Source organism: Salvelinus sp. IW2-2015, linkage group LG19 (assembly GCF_002910315.2).
Source record: "Salvelinus sp. IW2-2015 linkage group LG19, ASM291031v2, whole genome shotgun sequence".
Classification (NCBI taxonomy): Eukaryota; Metazoa; Chordata; class Actinopteri; order Salmoniformes; family Salmonidae; genus Salvelinus; species Salvelinus sp. IW2-2015.
This window is the reverse complement of record NC_036859.1, coordinates 28,984,424-29,003,767: the sequence shown is the minus strand read 5'-3', so window position 1 is coordinate 29,003,767 and position 19,344 is coordinate 28,984,424. Positions and strand designations below refer to the sequence as shown.

The window sequence follows — 19,344 nt, the reverse complement described above, 5'->3', positions numbered from 1 at the left end:
CGGGGTAAAATTATTCAATCAATCCTTATCCCAGTCCTGCTGTAAGTCCAATTGGAGTGGGTCTACCCGGGTGGTCCAGGTAAGGGTGGAGGTGGGGGCAAAACAACATATGGTTCTAATGCGACTAGGTCTTCATCAAGAAGCGCACCACCTCTCAATTTGTTTTGGGACGCCTGTTCCAGAAGAAAGCTAAGGTAACTGAGCTAAACGACTACCGCCCCGTAGCACTCACTTCCGTCACCATGAAGTGCTTTGAGAGACTAGTCAAGGACCATATCACCTCCACCCTACCTGACACCCTAGACCCACTCCAATTTGCTTACCGACCCAATAGGTCCACAGACGACGCAATCGCAACCACACTGCACACTGCCCTAACCCATCTGGACAAGAGGAATACCTATGTGAGAATGCTGTTCAATCGACACAGCTCAGACTGGGATAAGGATTGATTGAATATGTCCGTAAACACACCAGCCAGCTGGTCTGCGCATGCTCTGAGGACGCGGCTGGGAATGCCGTCTGGGCCTCCAGCCTTGCGGGGGTTAACACGTTTAAATGTTTTACTCACCTCGGCTGCAGTGAAGGAGAGCCCGCAGGTTTTGGTAGCGGTGTCACGCCCTGGCCTTAGTATTCTTTGTTTTCTTTATTATTTTAGTTAGGTCAGGGTGTGACATGGGGTTAGGTTTGTGTTTTTGTATTGTCTTGGGTGGTTTGGAGTGTCTAGGGGGATTTGTTAGAGTGTATGGGTTTGTGTTGAGTGGATGTGTCTAGAATAGTCTATGGTTTAGTGTATGTGTCTAGTATAGTCTATGGTTGAGTGTAGGTGTTTAGAAAAGTCTATGGCTGCCTGATTTGGTTCTCAATCAGAGACAKCTGGTCATAGTTSTCTCTKATTGGGAGCCATATTTAAGGGAGCCATAGGCTTTAGGTATTTGTGGGAAATTGTCTATGTAGAACGTTTGTAGCCTGTGTGTATGTGTGCACAACGTTATTTAGCTTCACGGTCGTTTTGTTGTTTTGTTGTTTTGTTAGTTTGTATAGTGTTTTGTGTCGTGTTCATCTTCGTGGTGTTAATAAAAGGAAGATGGCTTATTTTCCAAATGCTGCGTTTTGGTCCGTCTCTCAACCACACGATCGTGACAAGCGGGCCGTGTCAGTGGCACTGTATTGTCCTCAAAGCAAGCAAAAAAGTTATTTAGTCTGTCTGGGAGCAAGACATCCTGGTCCATGACGGGGCTGGTTTTCTTTTTATAATCCGTGATTGACTSTAGACCCTGCCACATACCTCTTGTGTCTGAGCTGTTGAATTGCGACTCTACTTTGTCTCTATACTGGCATTTAGCTTGTTTGATTGCCTTGCGGAGGGAATAGCTACACTGTTTGTATTCGGTCATGTTTCCGGTCACCTTGTCCTGGTTAAAAGCAGTGGTTCGCGCTTTCAGTTTCACGCGAATGCTGCCATCAATCCACGGTTTCTGGTTTGGGAATGTTTTAATCGTTGCTGTGGGTATTACGTCGCTGATGGACTTTCTAATGAACTCGCTCACCGAATCAGCGTATTCGTCAATGTTGTTGTTGGACGCAATGCGGAACATATCCCAATCCACGTGATCGAAGCAGTCTTGAAGCATGGAAACAGATTGGTCGGACCAGCGTTGAATAGACCTGAGCGCTGGAGCTTCTTGYTTTAGTTTCTGTTTGTAGGCTGGAAGCAACAAAATGGAGTCGTGGTCAGCTTTTACAAAAGGAGGGCGGGCGAGGGCCTTATATGCGTCGCGGAAGTTAGAATAACAATGATCCAGGGTTTTACCAGCCCTGGTACCACAATCGATATGCTGATAGAATTTAGGGAGTTTTGTTTTCAGATTAGCCTTGTTAAAATCCCCAGCTACRATGAATGCAGCCTCAGGGTGTGTGGTTTCCAGTTTACATAGAGTCAGATGAAGTTCGGGGGGGGGAATATATACGGCTGTGATTATAATCGAAGAGAATTCCCTTGGTAGATAATGCGGTCGACATTTGATTGTGAGGAATTCTAAGTCAGGTGAACAGAATGACTTGAGTTCCTRTATGTTGTTATGATCACACCACGTCTYGTTRATCATAAGGCATACCCCCCCGCCCCTCTTCTTACCAGAAAGATGYTTGTTTCTGTCGGCRCGATGCGTGAAGAAACCARCTGRCTGCACYGACTCSGTTAGCGTCTCWCGAGTGAGCCATGTTTCCGTGAAGCAAAGAACGTTACAGTCTCTGATGTCTYTCTGGAATGCTACCCTTGCTCGGATTTCATCAACCTTRTTGTCAAGAGACTGGACATTGGCGAGTAGTATGCTAGGGAGTGGAGCGCGATGTGCCCGTCTCCGAAGCCTGACCAGAAGACCGCTTCGTTTGCCCCTCTTATGGCGTAGTTGTTTAGGGTCGCGGGCTGGGATCAGATCCATTGTACTGGGTGGAAGGCAAAACACAGGATCTGCTTTGGGAGAGTCATATTCCTGGTCGTAATGATAGTGAGTTGACGTTGCTCTTATATTCAGTAGTTCCTCCCGACTGTATGTAATGAAACCTAAGATTACCTGGGGTACCAATGTAAGAAATAACACGTAAAAAAACAAAATACTGCATAGTTTCCTAGGAACGCGAAGCGAGGCGGCCATCTCTGTCGGCGCCGGAAGTCATATACATGGATGGACGCTTCTCCCTCTCTGTCACGGATGCCATGGTTGCCCTTAGTTTGAAGATGTAATCCGGAGACAGGTGTTTTATACAACAGCTTACTGTTTGTTCTCTTTTCGACTTGCATATTTGCAATCAAACGCCAGAATTTTCYTYATCACTTTAGCTACCATACTCCAATCTTGGTCCTTCAGAAAGTGGAGAGCAACACTTATGCACTTCTACTATGTGATATCTTTCAAAAAAAGCTGCGTTAGAAAGTATTACCTACACATACTGACATGCTCATGTTATAGATACAAGCGTGCTACATGGCAGACCAATCCCAACTCATATCTCGGCATATCCAGCCCATCCATTATCGCAGCCAATCATGGCTAGCGGGACGGTTGCTGTCTTTTTCTGTGGCTAAATCAWCTAGGCTCATAATTTAACAATTTTATTCATATTTACAGATGGCATACAAGTTTGTAATTAAGGCACATGAAAGTTCACATGTTCCAGAAGGCATTTCTGTTCAAATGGCTCTTCTGGGAGGTAGTGACGTGCGACATACGCCTAGTTTCCTGAAACGAGTCACATATAACATACACTGAGTGTACCAGAACATTAGGAACACCTTCTTAATATTGCATTGCATATCCCCTTTTGCCCTTAGAACAGCCTCAATTCATCGGGGCATGGACTCTACAAGGTATCGAAAGCGTTCCACAGGGATGTTGGCCCATGTTGACTCCGGTGCTTCCCACAGTTGTGTCAAGTTGGCTGGATGTCCTTTGGGTAGTGGACCATTCTTGATTCACACTGGAAACTGTTGAGCGTGAAAAACCCACTAGCGTTGCAGTTCTTGACAAAAACGTGTGTGCCTTGCACCTACTACTATAATCCGATCAAAGGCACTTAAATATTTTGTCTTGCGCATTCACCCTCTGAATGGCACAAATACACAATCCATGTCTCAATCGTCACAATCCGTCTTTAACGCGTCACTGACTGAAGTGGATTTAACGAGTGCCTTCAATAATACTATATACATTATCTAATACAATTTTTATTTATTTATTATAAATACCTCAACTTTGCCAGTTGAATGACAGCAGCCTGCACTCACATCTTGGATCTGGTTGCTTTGTGTGTTATCAAGCGTTTCAATAACTATTATCTGTCTGGCACCAACCTCACACGCTGCCTTCAAGTCCCAGTTTGGGACCAGGACCAAAGGGAGGCTCATTTCAATTTGTGCTTGTCCTTCTGTTCTGCCCTTTGTCTGATCGTGCTCTCCGTGTGCACTGAAATGAATACAGACATGGTTTCCCTTTACACTGCGAAGAGCATTAAATTAGTATTAGTGTGCCGGTAATGGCTGTTTCCTTTTTTCTTCAGGCCCACCCCCCCTTCCCTCCTTTSCCTCATTTAGCACTGGTTGCTAATTGTGTTTGCCATCAGAACAGAGGACCCTACTTTACATTTGTGCCAGTCTTGAAAGACTTGAACGTACCATGATAATTTGACTGGCAACTTGAATCAATGGGCGCTGTGTCAGAGCTGGAGGAAATGCAGTATCAGAATCTATTCAGCCTCAATGTGTCTCTGTTTTCACAGTGCATTTCCCTCCTTATCTAAACTAGGCCTAGGTGGTACTTTCTTTCTTGACGTTAGTCATAAAAAAGGAATTACATTAATGTGTTGTATGATTAACATAGGTTGTTGTCACAATCCGATGGTGTTTTGCCACAATTAGACATTTTCTCTCATTAGAGTTACACATTTCATTTCACTGTGAACATTTATAAAATGATTGACTTTATGATTATTTCCAGAGTGTAGAAATATATTTTTCTCTCCATAAACATGTAGCCAAAAGAAAAACATATGCTATATTAAAACACACAAAAATTCCATCCTACCATTGATAATTCTTCATAAAACAATTCCTACTGTATGTGCCTCAATGCCCTCTCTTATTTGCTTCTCTGTACTACTCTCAAACCCACTCAATACTGAGACCTCTGTGGTGTTGCAACAACGTTGTCTAGTTCACAATAAGCTGTGATAGTGTATTAGTTTAATAAGGCTGCACTGCGTTGATGAGCTATGTTCAATGTGCCTGTAAGAGCCGACGCCGGACAGGAGAAGCAGGTACGGGTAGTCAGACATTTATTCGGGAACAGACATAGAACAAGACAAGAACAGCGTCAGCGCACGGGTAACACGCACATATGACAAACAATGCAGCAGCGGGGAACAGAGCTGGGGAACTGACAAATATAGGGGAGTTAATAAACAGGTGATTGAGTGAGTCCAGGTGAATCCAATATCGTTGAAGCGCGTGACGAGGGAAGGTAGGTATGTGTAAATGATGGTGGCAGGAGTGCGTAATGCAGGGCAGCCTGGAGCCAGAAGAGCAGGAGCAGGCGTGACAGTTGCCTTATAGTATCCTGTCCCTGAACCCGAGGGGGTAGACCCACGCTGCCATCCACTCAACGGCCGCGAAGAAGATCGAGAAGAAACGCTGGAATAGAAACCCAGAGAAGAGCTGTGATGGAAGTCCGTCATGTGTACCCTCTTTCCCATTTTTCATTATACTCATCATTATGTTCATCTCTATGGCCAGAATTTTTTCCTGACCCAATGACAACCCCAGGAAAACTCTAGACCCAGGCAAAATAACTAGGGCCCTGAGTTTTCCCTGGAGAGATCACTTAGTGAGAAAAAAAATCTGATCCGATGCTGTAGTTACGTTTATATCACAATCATTCAAAATGTCACAATTCCGTTCCTCATTGAAACCTTTTGGAGTACCGATCAACAGTATCATCTTCGATGGGACATGAATCAGAAAGACCAGGCCCAGCAGATGCTGCCCTAAATGTGTTTAATATTGCACATTTCCTCTGGTTATCGACTCATAGATCCAGCTTCAGAGGCTTCTAACCATATTCAAATGCACATTTTTAATGCCCCCCGTCCCACCGCACCATGTGGCGAGTGTTCTACTATACAAAAAAATCTTGTTACCAGAGACTGTATATTAATAAGCTGCTTAAATTATGTCGGCAATTCCCAACACTAAGCATTTTGTCTAATTAATAATAATAGAGTCCCTAGATGTTGGATTAGACAAATCCTTTGCAGAATATAAATGCAACTGGTAATTTCGAGTGAAAATGTCAATGGTTATCCCTGTGGCGACCGTGGCGGGCGGTTGTAATTGGAATTGTAATTATGTTGCATTGTATAGCGCAAATGAGCTTGGCTAACATGTCGGAAGACTTTCCAAATGCAGGTCCTAAATCATAAAGGACTTTTCAACTGTCCACTGTGATTCCCTCTCAACACCCTAAATTGGCATTGGCAATGTTTCTTAATGAAAGCTTGTGCCTCTTCGTAACCCCGGCTGAAATGTCACTGAGGTGTTGGTTTTGTAAGGGCTTCGTCTAATAAGGCTGACTCGCAGTGTACTCATTGTGCTGTCTAAGAGGTCAGAGGGAAAGGTTGATGGGGGGAGGAAGTGTAATGCACATGGGAAGAGGAAGAAGAAGATCTCCACCTGCTGTAGGATAGCTTAGCAATAGCAGGACCCCCCAGGATAAGTATTATCACCCCCCTGCCCCCCTCATTGTACCTAGGGAGATGGAGGCTGGATGATAGACATCCTATCCCCTCAACAATTCATGTTAGAAGGAGACAAATACAGCTGATTACAATATGTAGACTAATCTGAGTACCCTGAGGGAAGGGAATGAGGGAGCGAGAGCAAGGATCTGCCAGAACGGGAACACATGGAGGTTTTTTGTGTTGATTTTTCCATACACGTTATTATTAGTTCATCATAAAGCACAAACATGCCCGCTTTTAATATAATCAGCACAATTTAARTACTGTTAATGCAGCCTTTAATGGTAACCCTCGCAAGGCTGCCGGCCCAGACAGCATCCCAAGCTGAGTACCCAGAGCATGCGCAGACCAGCTGGCTATAGTGTTTACRGACAGATTCAATCTCTCAGTGTCCCAGTTTGTTGTCCCCACTTGCTTCAAGATATCCACCATCGTTCTTGTACCCAAAAAAGCGAAGGAAACTGAACTAAATTACTATCACTCCATAGCACTCACTTCTGTCATCATGAAGTGCTTTGAGAGGCGAGTTAAGGACCATATCACCTCCATCTTACCTGATACCCTAGACCCACTACAGGTTGCATTCAGCCCCAACAGATCCACGGACAATGGAATCGCCATTGCACTGCACACTGCCCTATCCCACCTGGACAAGAGGAATACCTACCTGTAAGAATGCTGTTCATYGACGACAGCTCAGCCTTCAACACCATAGTACCCACCAAGCTCATCACTAAGCTCAGGGCCCTGGGTCTGAATCCCTCCCTGTCCAGCTGGGTCCTGGACTTCCTAACGGGCCGAACCCAAGTGGTGAAGGTAGGCAGCAACATCTCCGCCACGCTGATCCTAAACAAGGGAGCCCCACAGGGGTGCATGCTCAGCCCCCTTTTGTACTCCCTGTTCACCGATGACTGCGTGGCCACGCATGTCTCCAACTCAATCATCAAGCTTCCAGACGACACAACAGGGGTAGGCCTGATAGCCTACAAGGAGGAGGTGAGTGCCTTGGTGGAGTGGTGCCAGGAAAATAACCTTTCCCTTAACATCAACAAAACAAAGGAGCTGATCGTGGACTACAGGAGACAGCAGTGAGAGCATGCCCCAACCCATATCGACGGGGCAGCAGTGGCGAAGGTCAAAAGCTTAAAGTTCCTCCCTGTGCATATCACTGATGACCTGAAATGGTCCATTCACACCGACTGTGGTGTAGCAGGCGCAACAGCGCCTCTTCAACCTCAGGAACCTCACAAACTTCTACAGAGGCACCATTGCGAGCATCCTGTCAGGCTGTATCGCCGTCTGGTACGGCAAATGCACCATCCACAACTGCAGGGCTCTGCGGAGGGTGTTGTGGTCGGCCCAACACATAAGCGGGTGCACACTGCCTGCCCTCCAGGACATCTACAGAACCCGGTGTCACAGGAAGGCCAAGAAGTTCATTAAGGACCTCAGCCACCCAAGCCACGACCTGTTCACCCCCTATCATCCAGAAGGCGGACAGTACAGGTGCATCAAACCAGGGACCGAGAGACTCATAAACAGCTTCAATCTCCAGGCCATCAGACTGTTAAACAGTCACCACTAGCTGGCCTCCGCCCAGTACCCTGCCCTAAACCTCAGACACTATCGCTAGCTGGCTACTCTCACGGTCTGCTTGGTGCTTACCATTTGGCCCTGTGTTTTAGGTTATTGTACTGCTGAAAGGTGAACTCATCTCCAAGTGTCTGATGGAAAGCAGGTTTGAAAGTTTTCCTCTAGGATTTTGCCTATGCTTAGCTCCATTCCATTCCTTTTATCCTGAAAAACTCCCCAGTCCTAAACGATTACAAGCATAGCCATAACATGATTGTCAAGGTGTGTATGAAGGCGAAGTCAGGTGCAGGAGAGCAGAGTAATATTGAATAATGCGCACTTTATTATAGTTACAAACCGGGAGCACAACAAAACAAACGCGCTCAAAAAACGGAACAATAAGGTAAAAGCTCTTAACGAACATCACTTGACATGAAGACAATTACACACAAAACATGATGGGAAACAGAGGGTTAAATACAAGTCGATTGATTGGGGAAATGAAAACCAGGTGTGTATGAAAACAAGACAAGACAAATGGATATATGAAAAATGGAGCGGCGATGGCTAGAAAGCTGGTGACTTCGATCGCCGAACGCCGCCCGAACAAGGAGAGGAGCCGACTTCGGCGGAAGTCGTGACAATGATGTAGCCACCGCTATGCTTCAACATATGGAGAGCGCTACTCAGTAATGAGTTGTATTGGATTTGCCCCAAACATAAAAGTGAATTGCTTTGCCAAATTTATTTTGCAGTATTACTTTGTGCCTTGTTGTAAACAGGATGCATGTTTTAATAGATTTTTATTCTGTACAGGCTTCCTTCTYGTCAATCTGTCATTTAGGTTACTACTGTGGACTAACTACAATGTTGTTGATCCATCCTCAGTTTTTTGCTATTACAGCCATTAAACACTGTAACTGTTTTTAAGTCACCATTGGCCTCATGGTGCAATCCCTGAGCGGTTCCTTCCTCTCCGGCAACTGAGTTAGGACGGACACCTGTATCTTTGTAGTGACTGGGTGTATTGATACACCATCCAAATTGTAATTTATAACTTCACCAGGCTCAAAAGGATATTCAGTGTCTGTTTTTTTACCCATCTTCCAATAGGTGCCCTTCTTTGCGAGACATTGAAAAACCTCCCAGGTCTTTGTGGTTGAATCTGTGTTTGAAATTCACTGATCGACTGAGGGACCTTACAGATAATTGTATGTGTGGAGTGCAAAGATGAGGTAGTTATTCAAAAATCATGTTCAARTCTATTATTGCACACAGATTGAGCACATGCAACTTATTATGAGACYTCCTAAAATACTTTTTACTCCTGAATGTATTTAGGCTTGCCATATCAAAGGGGTTGAATACTTATGGACTCAAAACATTTCAGCTTTTCATTTTTAAATTTGTATTAATTTGGCCGCTGGCCAAACTAAGCAATTGGGGAGAAGGGCCTTGGTCAGGGAGGTGACCAAGAACCCGATGGCAGTGGTGGAAAGTACTTAATTAAAAATACTTTAAAGTACTACTTAAGTCGTTTTTTGGAGTATCTGTACTTTACTTTACTACTTATATTGTTGACAACTTTTACTTTTACTTCACTACATTCCTAATGAAAATAATGTACCTTTTACTCCTTACATTTTCCTTGACACCCAAAAGTACTAGTTACATTTTGAATGCTTAGCAGGACAGGAAAATTGTCTAATTCACACACTTATCAAGAGAACATTCCTGGTCATCCCTAATGCCTCCGATTTGGCAGACTCACTAAACACAAATGCTTAGTTTGTAATTGATGTCTGAGTGTTGAAGTGTGTTGGGTGACTTTCAATTTTACTCAAGTATGACAATTGGGTACTTTTTCCATGGTCACTCTGACAGACCTCCAGTGTTCTTCTTCTTCCTTCTTCCAGAAGGACAACCATCTCTGCAATACTCCACCAATCAGGCCTTTATGGTAGAGTGGCCAGACGGAAGCAACTCCTATGTAGAAGGCACATGATAGCCCGCTTGGAGTTTGCCAAAAGGCATCTAAAGGACTCTCGGACCATGAGAAACACCATTCCCTGGTCTGATGATACCTAGATTGAACTCTTTGAGCTGAATGCCAGGTGTCCTGTCTGGAGGAAACCTGGCACCATCCCTACGGTGAAGCATGGTGGTGGCAGCATCATGCTGTGGGGATGTTTTTCAGCGGCAGGGACTGGGAGACTAGTCAGGATCAAGGGAAAGATGAACGGAGCAAAGTACAGARAGATCTTTGATGAAAACCTGCTCCAGAGTGCTCAGGACCTGAGACTGGGGCGAAGGTTCACCTTCCAATAAGACAAGCACACAGCCAAGACAATGCAGGAGTGGCTTCGGAACAAGTCTCTGAATGTCCTTCAGTGGCCCAACCAGAGCCGAGACTTGTTCCCGATCAAACATTTCTGGAGAGACCTGAAAATAGCTGTGCAGTGACGCTCCCCATCCAACCTGACAGAGCTTGAGAGGATCTACAGAGAAGAATGGGAGAAACTCCCCAAATACAGGTGTGCCCTCACTTGTAGCCTCATATGCAAGAAGACTTCAGGTGCTTCAACACCTTTGGCAGCATAAGTATTCAGAAGAAATGGTCTGAATACTTATGTAAATGTGATATTTTTTAGTTTTTTTTGGAATACATTTGTAAAAATGTCTACAAACCTGTTTTTCATTTCTCATTATGGGGTATTGTGTGTAGATTGATGAGGGGAAAAAACGATTTTATACATTTTAGAACAAGACTGTAACGTAACAAAATGTGGAAAAAGTACTTTCCAAATGCACATTATCAAGCATATCACACATTATCCAGATACTGATCGTTAGTACTTGGTGGTCTATAGCAGCTTCCCACAAGAATGGGCTTTAGGTGAGGCAGGTTTAGATTTGAATTTATTACATACCAAATGTGAGATAGGGATTTTTTTATATCGGCATTTAAAAGTACATATCAATTATCAAAGTGCCCCAAGGTGTGTTTGATGGTGGAGGCAGGTGAAATACAATTATATATGCATTAGCTTTATAAAGTCTCCCACCCCACTCCCTATCCAACTCCCCTCCACTCTCCACTCCCTTCCCAAATACCTCCCTTCTCTTTAATCTAAAATGGGCCTACTGTGCTGGCTGTATTTACTCTCCCATTGTGCATCATTAAGAGGATTAAGTCAGTGAACAGTGTATAGGCCTGAACTGTATTAGGTTATTAAATAAAGGAAACAGCTTATGGTGAACTTTGTCGACGTTATAAAACGGATCCCTATAGATTCCCTTCATATAATGTAAACCGTGTCGCGTTAACGTGTTAAATAGCTCAAATTAATCATCCTTATTTGAAACAGGAATTTATAAGAGGCCTGTATCTTTGGCTATAGTGCATTACTCATTGGTGTACTCATCCTAAAAGGTCATATATAAAACCGCATTCCATTGCTATGGTACATTATAATGAATAAGTACGCAATGCGTTCAGATTTTATAGTATTTCTTCTGCCTCTGTTTCTTGGTATGGTCATCTACAGTATCTAATATATCTCTCTATCTCTCTCTCTTTTCCTCTCTCTCTCTCTCTCTCTCTCTCTCTTTCTCTCTCTCTCCCTCGCACTCACCCCTCTCTTTCTCCAGAGCTGTGTGAAGTTGGAGAACAACTTTGACGATATCAAGCACATGACTCTAAGCGAACACGGGGCACTCTGTGAGGCGTTCAGGTGAAAGGAGGTGGAAATGAGAAGAGGGGAATGGGACGCCATGGAAACGTCATCATCGCAATAACAGAAGTGGTGATGGAGGGGTTTGGGGGGAGGTGTTCTTAGTCATTCCTAATTATTAGGGGAACAAACGAGTTTTATAGTCACCATTCAGCCTTTCCYTCTCGGAGGGATTCATTTGTCTGTAGGGGAACGCCAAGATTGGCTACACGCTGGAAAAAATTTAAATGTTTCATTTGTTGAAAATAATGCTTATGTGGAGTCCCCAGGCAGTATCGGAGTACTTTAAGCATTGAATTATAAGGGTGTTTGCAATTAGAGCTTGAGATTTATTTAGCAGTCATTGGAAATCACAGGAGGGAGACCTTTGACATTGTGACAAGATTGCCAATCTGTTCTCTCGTGTGAAGACGGTTGCTTTTTTAACACATGGCTAGGTACATCGCGGACTGATTTCATTCCACGGGGACAAATGACATGAACACATCTCAAAGTCTGTCGTAAGTAGAAGTACATTTAATTACATTACCAATACATATAAATAGACTGTTCATACCAACTCATTACAAGCCATTTTCAGTAGCATACAGTACTGCATATGGTGAGGTTTTTATACTTGTGAATACAGTTGGAGCAGCCAAGATTCATAGTTTTGAAACAAGATAGCAGTAGTACTTTTCTATGGAACATAATTTGAGTCTTTGTGTGTCAAAAAAAGATACATGTCAAATAACACTATTTGACGCGTCAAATAAGCTTGTTGACCAATCAGGACCTGAATATGAATGCACATAATAATTTAACATGTTCAACAATTTTGTACCTAGTCATTACACATTGATTACACTATCACTCCTATTTCATATGTCACAACGATTCATCGATACCTATGCTATGATGCTGTTAATGTTTTGTCTTGCCTGCCGCTGCAAGCTCTGGGACAGTGCTAGTCAGACACGCACTTCCCCAAACTCTGGGACAGTGCTGGTCTGTCACGTCCTGACCATAGTGCTTATGTGTTTTGCTTGTTTTAGTGTTGGTCAGGACGTGAGCTGGGTGGGCATTCTATGTTGTGTGTCTAGTTTGTCTGTTTCTGTGTTCAGCCTAATATGGTTCTCAATCAGAGGCAGCTGTCAATCGTTGTCCCTGATTGAGAATCATATATAGGTGGCTTGTTTTGTGTTGGGATTTTGTGGGTGGTTGTTTTCTGTGTCAGTGTTTGTGCCACACGGGACTGTGACGGTTAGTTTGTTTTGTTATTTTGTAATTGTATATTGTTTTCATGTTATTAAATCATGGAAACTTACCACGCTGTACATTGGTCCTCCGAACCTTCTCGCCTCTCCTCGTCCGATGAGGAAGACGRAATAGACTGCCGTTACATGGTCAGAAACAAAGCTAGCTATGGATGCAAACAATGTTCTCCCCCCAAAATATGGCAAAACGATATCATCTSTTTCAGTAGCTATAGTTAGCTAGCTAATTATGTAACGAGGTGTCATCATCTCAAATACCCCTAATTTATAAAACTGTTTTTGTATTTGGTTGATGATAGTCGGACCCGGTCCAGTCAAGCCACACTAGCCAGATGAAGCTAGCTAGTTGTTCACAGTGTTTTCCATTAGCGCCAGTTGTTGGCTAATAAGCCGGTTACACACTCATTTTCAGGCAGCTACATTTCCCACTTCATATTAACTAGGCTACTTTTAATTTAAAAGTTTCAATTCGCTAGTTCGTTGAGCCCTCTCCCGCTAGGTTGAACGATATGCATCTTCTAGTGATCTTTTACAAAGCGAGCGATGACAGGGAAACGCAGCAGAGAGGAAGAGGCAAAGTGAGAGGTTTCACTCTCGCCAAAATCTGTCCAAAATAAGCCTAATGCGTTTGTATGGGCTTATGTTGTACCTAAACTGCCTTCCCACCTTTGGGACAACGACTCCCATTGTTTGGGCGGAGACATAAACATATTGTCATTATATTTCTTTACACGGCAGAGGGAGAAAGAGCATGATGCTCGTGAATTTGCACGTCAAATGTAATGTAAGTAGTAACGATGAGTCTAAATCCAATAGCCTAATTATTGTTTTCTGACACAATCATTTATCACATAGCCAGCTACGCAGAGTCGTGGCGCCAAGTAGGCCTAAGATATTTACTGTGCGTTGATTGACAACTGAACAGCAAGTGTTGACTAGTTTATAAAAGGTGTCGAACTGACTGAATAAAGTCGATCCCTAAATCCCTTTGTCATTCATAAATCATGAAACGGGGTTATACACTGAGTATACGAAACATTAAGAACACCTGCTCATTCCATGACAGACTGACCAGGTGAATCCAGTTGAAAGCTATGATCCCTTATTGATGTAACTTGTTAAATCCATTTCAATCATTGTAGATAAAGGGGAGGAGACAAGTTAATGAAGGATCTTTAAGCCCTGAGACAACTGAGACATGGATTGTGTTTGTGTGTCATTCAGAGGGTGAATGGTCAAGACAAAATATGTAAGTGCCTTTGAACGGAGAATGGTAGTAGGTGCCAGGTGCACCGGTTTGTGTCAAGAACTGCAACGCTTTTGGGTTTTTCACACTCAACATTTCCCCATGTGTATCAAGAATGGTCCATCAACTAAAGGACATCCAGCCAACTTCACACACCTGTGGGAAGCATTGGAGTCTACATCGGCCAGAATCCCTGTCGAACGCATTTCCACCGCTTGTAGAGTCCATGCCAGACGAATTGAGGTCGTATTGAGGGCATCTCAATATTGAGAAGGTGTTCCAAATGTTTAGTATACTTAGTGTATGTCCATTGTATCGCATTGCTACAAGTAAACCAAATCATTTCCTAGGTTTCCTTTCCTAGGATGTCGGAGCTTGTCAGACAGTGACGCTAAAGTGAGTGACTCTCCTTTCATCAGTTAGTGAGTGTAACCAATCGAATCGCATAGGTGAGAGAACCATTCATTTCGCTCCGTGATTTGCATTGGCTACTGATAGGCCTAGGCTTTTTGGCGATTATCTGCAGATAAGTGAAAACATTGAATTAAAACATCAAAAGAAGATGGTGAATCATCACTGCAGGAACAATAGGTAGTGGAGAGCCTCATTCTGGTTTAAATATGATAAATAGGTTCCTTGTGGAATAAAAGCATTAAAACAGTATTCAAAAATGTTTTGACCTTAGTAGGGAATCAACTAAATGTTTAGAAAATTAATTAATTTGCCCAGGTTTATCATAAGACATTAAGATAATGCATCAGTGATTCATACTTCCTGCAACTTTCTGAAGAGGCAATGGGAATGCACCTCCCTGTGTGTGTGCAGTGCTCACATCTACTACTTTGCGTATCCGTTAGCGATGCTGCTAATGAAAACAGTTTTCTGGTAGATGAAAGGCTTTCMCAAAAACCTTTTCAGTTAAAAAGCGGAAACCTGGAAAAACAAAACCTTTAGATATTTTTCAAGATAATTTGGGCTATTTACTTTTTTTTTATATAAAGAACAAACATCATGGGGCAATTCATATCTTGCAGTTAAACTGTAAATAAGACTTTAATCTCTTTAATCTCAAGATTAATTAGACAGGTTAAATGTTAAAAAGGTTAAATGTTCCCTTATGTCACGACTTCCGCCGAAGTTGGTGCCTCTCCTTGTTCGGGCGGCGTTCGGCGGTCGAAGTCACCGGCTTTCTAGCCTCCACCGAACTACGTTTCCTTTTCCATTTGTTTTGTCTTGATTGTACACACCTGGTTTCCATTACGTTATAATTTATTCCCTATTTAACCCTCTGGCTCTCACATGGTTTGGTGCGTGTTTGTTCTTAGTTAMGTGGTAAAGACTTCTGTGAGCTGGTGTGTTTTTGCCCAGGGTGGAAATTATTGTTGTTTTATTTTCGAGTAAAGTACGTTTTTACTCAGTTCTGTGTCCTGCGCCTGACTCCGTCCTACCCGCTGCACACTGACACTTGACACCTTACTTAGAAAATAGTCCTGATCATATCGGCCTAGACCTAGACAATACACTTAATTCATACATTTTCAGTAATTTATAAGTCATGTCTTTCTACAAAATACCACAAAAAAATTCCACACTCCAATGCCAAGAGTGTGCAAAGCTGTCATCAAGGCAAAGGGTGGCTACTTTAAAGAATCTCAAATTTAACATATATTTTGATTTGTTTAACACATTTTTGGTTACTACATGATTCCATGTGTTATTTCACAGTTTTGATGTCTTCACTTTTATTCTACAATGTAGAAAATAGTAAAAAATAAAGAAAAATCCTTGAATGAGTAAGTGTGTCCAAACTTTTGACATATTAAGTTTTTATAAAAAATAACATTGTTGGACATAAAACACTGCAAAAACACCAGGAAGTGATTTTAATTTTGGAAATATTTTGCCAAGTGTTCCCACCATAATAGAGAGAAAAATGGAAGCATCCCAGGGTGTGTTACGGCCTGAGGCGGCGCACAATTGGCCCAGGGTCATCCGGGTTAGGAGAGGGTTGAGCCGGCCGGGATTTCATTGTCCCATCGCACTCAAGCGAATCGTTGTGGCAAGCCGGGTGCCTGCAAGCTGACTTCGGTAGCCAGATGGACAATGTTTTCTCCGCCAGATTGATGCGGCTGGCTTCGGGGTTAAGCGAGCAGTGTGTCAATTTGCAGTCTACAAATGATTTGTCATTATGTTCCGGACCCACGACCATGCACAAAAACAGCCCTGAGTTACAGTACATATAAGGACATCAGTCAATTGAAATGAATTCATTAGGACCTAATCTATGGATTTCACATGACTGGGAATACAGATATGCATCTGTTGGTCACAGATACTGTAACAACAAAAAAAGGTAGGGGCATGGATCAGAAAACCAGTCAGTATCTGGTGTGACCACTATTTGCCTCATGCAGCGCGACACATCTCCTTCGAATAGAGTTGATCAGGCTGTTGATTGCGGCCTGTGGAATGTTGTCCCACTCCTCTTCAATGGCTGTGCGAAGTTGCTGGATATTGGCGGGAACTGGAACACGCTGTCATCCTGGGCTTTTGTGGTTACATGTGGTCTGCGGTTATAAGGCCGGTTGGACGCACTGCCAAATTATCTAAAACAACATTGGACGTGACTTATGGTAGAGAAATGAACATTCAATTATCTAGCAAAAGCTTTGGTGGACATTCCTGGAGTCAGCTTGCCAATTGCACGCTCCCTCAAAACTTGAGACAGGTGTGGCATTGTGTTGCGTGGGGCAAAACTGCACATTTTAGAGTGGCTTTTTATTGTCCCCAGCACAAGGTGCACCTGTGCTATGATCATGCCGTTTAGTCAGCTTCTTGATATGCAACACCTGTCAGGTGGATGGATTATCTTGGCAAAGGAGAAGTTGTCACTCACAGGGATGTAAAGAAATTGGTGCACAAAATTTGCGAGAAATAATTATTTTGTGCATAAGGAACATTTCTGGGATATTTTATTTCAGCTCATGAAACATTGGACCGACTCTTTACATGTTGTGTTTATATTGTTGTTCGGTGTAGTTGATGAGCCATGCATTAGAATGTACTAGAGGCCACCAAATTAGAGTTATTTTGGGATGCCTGGCTGGCTACTTTTTGTATTTGACTGGCTAATCTATCTACTTGTGGAAAACACTGTTGCCATAACGTTAGCTTGGGCTAACAGGGCTAGGTAGATGGCTAGCATGTTTAGTTTGTTATCTATCTGTTGGACAACTGAGCATTTAAAAAAAAATCTGCTCGTTTGATCCTGATCTCATGTCAAATGCTCACGCAGTTGTTTTCCCATTCGGTCGAACAAATACTAGCTTATTTTGTGCACCAATTTGGCTTTCTCTGCCCTTAACTGTGTTCTGAACACCTCCAAAACAAAGGTCATGTGGTTTGGGAAGAAGAATGCCCCTCTCCCCACCAGTGTGCTTACTACCTCTGAGGGTTTAGAGCTTGAGGTAGTCACCTCATACAAGTACTTGGGAGTATTGGTAGACGATACACTGTCCTTCTCTCTGCACATATCAAAGCTGCAGGCTAAGGTGAAATCTAGACTTGGTTTCATCTATCGTAATTGTTCTTTCACCCCAGCTGCCAAACTAACCATGATTCTGATGACCATCCTACCCATGCTAGATTACGGAGACGTAATTTATAGATCTGCAGGTGAGGGTGCTCTCGAGCGGCTAGATGTTCTTTACCATTCGGCCATCAGATTTGCCATCAATGCTCCTTATAGGACACATCACTGTACTCTTTACTCCTCTGTAAACTGGTCATCTCTGTATACACATCACAAGACCCACTGGTTGATGCTTATTTATAAAACTCTCTTACGTCTTACTCCCCACTATCTGAGATACCTACTGCAGCCCTCATCCTCCACATACACGACCCGTTCTGCCAGTCACGTTCTGTTAAAGGTCCCCAAAGCACACACATCCCTGGGTCGCTCCTTATTTCAGTTCGCTGCAGCTAGCGACTAGAACGAGCTGCAACAAACACTCAAACTGGACCGTTTTATTTCCATCTCTTCATTCAAGGACTCAATCAAGTACACTCTTACTGACAGTTGTGGCTGCTTCACGTGATGTATTATTGTCTCTATCTTTTTGCCCTTTGTGCTGTTGTCTGTGCCCAATAATGTTTGTTACATGTTTTGTGCTGCTACCATGTTGTGCTGCTGCCATGTTGTGTTGCTACCATGTTGTTATGTTGTGTTTCTACCATGCTGTGTTTTCATGTGTTGCTGCCATACTATGTTGTTGTCTTAGGTCTCTCTTTTTGTAATGTTATTGTGTCTTTCTTGTCGTGATGTTTGTTTTGTCCAATATTTTATTTGTAATTTTTTATCCCCCTGTAGGAGGCCTTTTGGTAGGCCATAATTGTAAATAAGAATTTGTTCTTAACTGACTTGCCTAGTTAAATAAAGGTTAAATAAATAAAATATATATATTACCATTACCATACCATTGCAGTATCGTACACACATAGTAAACACATTGCGGCCATTGTGCGTGCTCGTTTGCAGACTTTTTTATTGACTGCAGTGGTGGCATTTGGCTTGTGCATGCAAATTCAGCACCCACAACATTCTATAATAGCATTTTGTTTTTTGACGCGTCATATTAAAAACGTATTCGACGCATCACATAGTGATATTTATTGTATCTTTTTTTTTTACACATAAAGACCCAAACATCTTTGCATTCTTTTCACACAGTGCTTTTAATCAATACCTATCGGAACTGTTTTGAAACGGAAAAGGAACTTTATTCTTTTGGACTATGCTTCTCTCTGTTTGCTGAGTCAACACAACCAGAGTAGTGGTAAGGTCAGTAGGGTTGTAAGGTAAAGCTATGTCGTTGTGACATCTAACTTTTCCAGCGTATTTAGCAATTTGTACTTCTGTTAAACGTGCAACAGACTTATGTGTTTACATGGCTGATTCCATAACACCACACGGCATACATAGGCCAAAAGTCATCCCCATGTAACATGTTACTAATATTTGTTTTCCTTTCACAGTAGGGGATGAGGGGTGGGGGGGATAGAGAGAGACAAGAGAGACAGATACACTGGTGGCAGTACACTCCGTGGTCTGTACCGAGGTCTATACTGTGTTAACCCAGCTAAATGTCATAGTATCTGTGAGTGGGCTAGGATCTTCCTCACTGTGAGGGACCTGCAATGCTTATGAAAAATGCAGGTTCCCTGACAGCTAATAATGTCT

General features: G+C 42.9%; 1 pseudogene; it reads left to right on the top strand.

Moving 5' to 3' along the window:
* The first annotated feature begins 3,356 nt into the window (after positions 1–3,356).
* Positions 3,357–19,344, top strand: part of LOC111979058 (dihydropyrimidine dehydrogenase [NADP(+)]-like) — a 184,137-nt pseudogene continuing 168,149 nt past the window's right edge.